Here is a 208-nt window from a genome sequence, read left to right as displayed (position 1 = left end):
AACCTATTCCCCTCCTCTTTTATTTCCCTTTTAGTGTGAGTCGTGAGTCGTTGTCTTGGGGGTGTCATCATGCGTTTTTCTTTTTTTTTTTTACTTAAATTTTCCTTTTACTCCTAACTAAATTTTCCCTTTTTTTTTTTAACCGAAATAATTTTAATTAAATTTCCGTATTTCCAACTTAACCTAATTTCCTTTATTCCTAAATAAA

The sequence above is a fragment of the Penaeus monodon genome, chromosome 28 (genome assembly GCF_015228065.2).
Source record: "Penaeus monodon isolate SGIC_2016 chromosome 28, NSTDA_Pmon_1, whole genome shotgun sequence".
NCBI classification, from domain to species: Eukaryota; Metazoa; Arthropoda; class Malacostraca; order Decapoda; family Penaeidae; genus Penaeus; species Penaeus monodon.
Note: the sequence above shows the minus strand (reverse complement) of the source record.